Source organism: Haliaeetus leucocephalus, unplaced genomic scaffold, assembly GCF_000737465.1.
Source record: "Haliaeetus leucocephalus isolate CR32 unplaced genomic scaffold, Haliaeetus_leucocephalus-4.0 Scaffold139, whole genome shotgun sequence".
NCBI lineage: Eukaryota > Metazoa > Chordata > Aves > Accipitriformes > Accipitridae > Haliaeetus > Haliaeetus leucocephalus.
In genome coordinates, this window is record NW_010972575.1 from 1,415,933 (window position 1) to 1,416,469 (window position 537).

Below are 537 nucleotides of genomic sequence, written 5' to 3' on the forward strand. Positions count from 1 at the left end.
TGGAATCTGCTATATGGTGTGTGAATGAGATAAAGACCTCTGGAAGTCTGAATAAAAATGAAATGCATGAAAAGGAGGTGGAATCCAAGATCCTGTGGGCACATTGGACCTACACTGTCAATTGCTCAAGGCTCAGGTATTTTGGACAAGACTTAGAGAGGGACTTTGGGTGTGTCTACCAGACACGTCAATGCTTTGAGCCACATGGAAGCAAGACAACTCCTAACTGGAATCTCTTTAACTGAGTGTTGTGGTTTAACCCCAGCCAGCAACTAAGCACCATGCAGCCGCTCACTCACTCCCCCCCCACCCAGTGGGATGGGGGGAGAAAATCAGGAAAAGAAGCAAAACCCGTGGGTTGAGTTAAGAACAGTTTAATAGAACAGAAAAGAAGAAACTAATAATCATAATGATAACACTAATAAAATGACAACAGCAATAATAAAAGGATTGGAATGTACAAATGATGTGCAGTGCAATTGCTCACCACCTGCTGACCAACACCCAGCTAGTCCCCAAGCGGCGATCCCCCTGTCA

The 537-nt window shown here is 44.7% G+C and overlaps 1 protein-coding gene across 2 annotated transcripts in view; it reads right to left on the minus strand.

The window, feature by feature from the left end:
- Positions 1-537, minus strand: part of PTPRD (protein tyrosine phosphatase, receptor type, D) — a 290,979-nt gene that overhangs the window by 48,795 nt on the left and 241,647 nt on the right. The window lies entirely within an intron of this gene.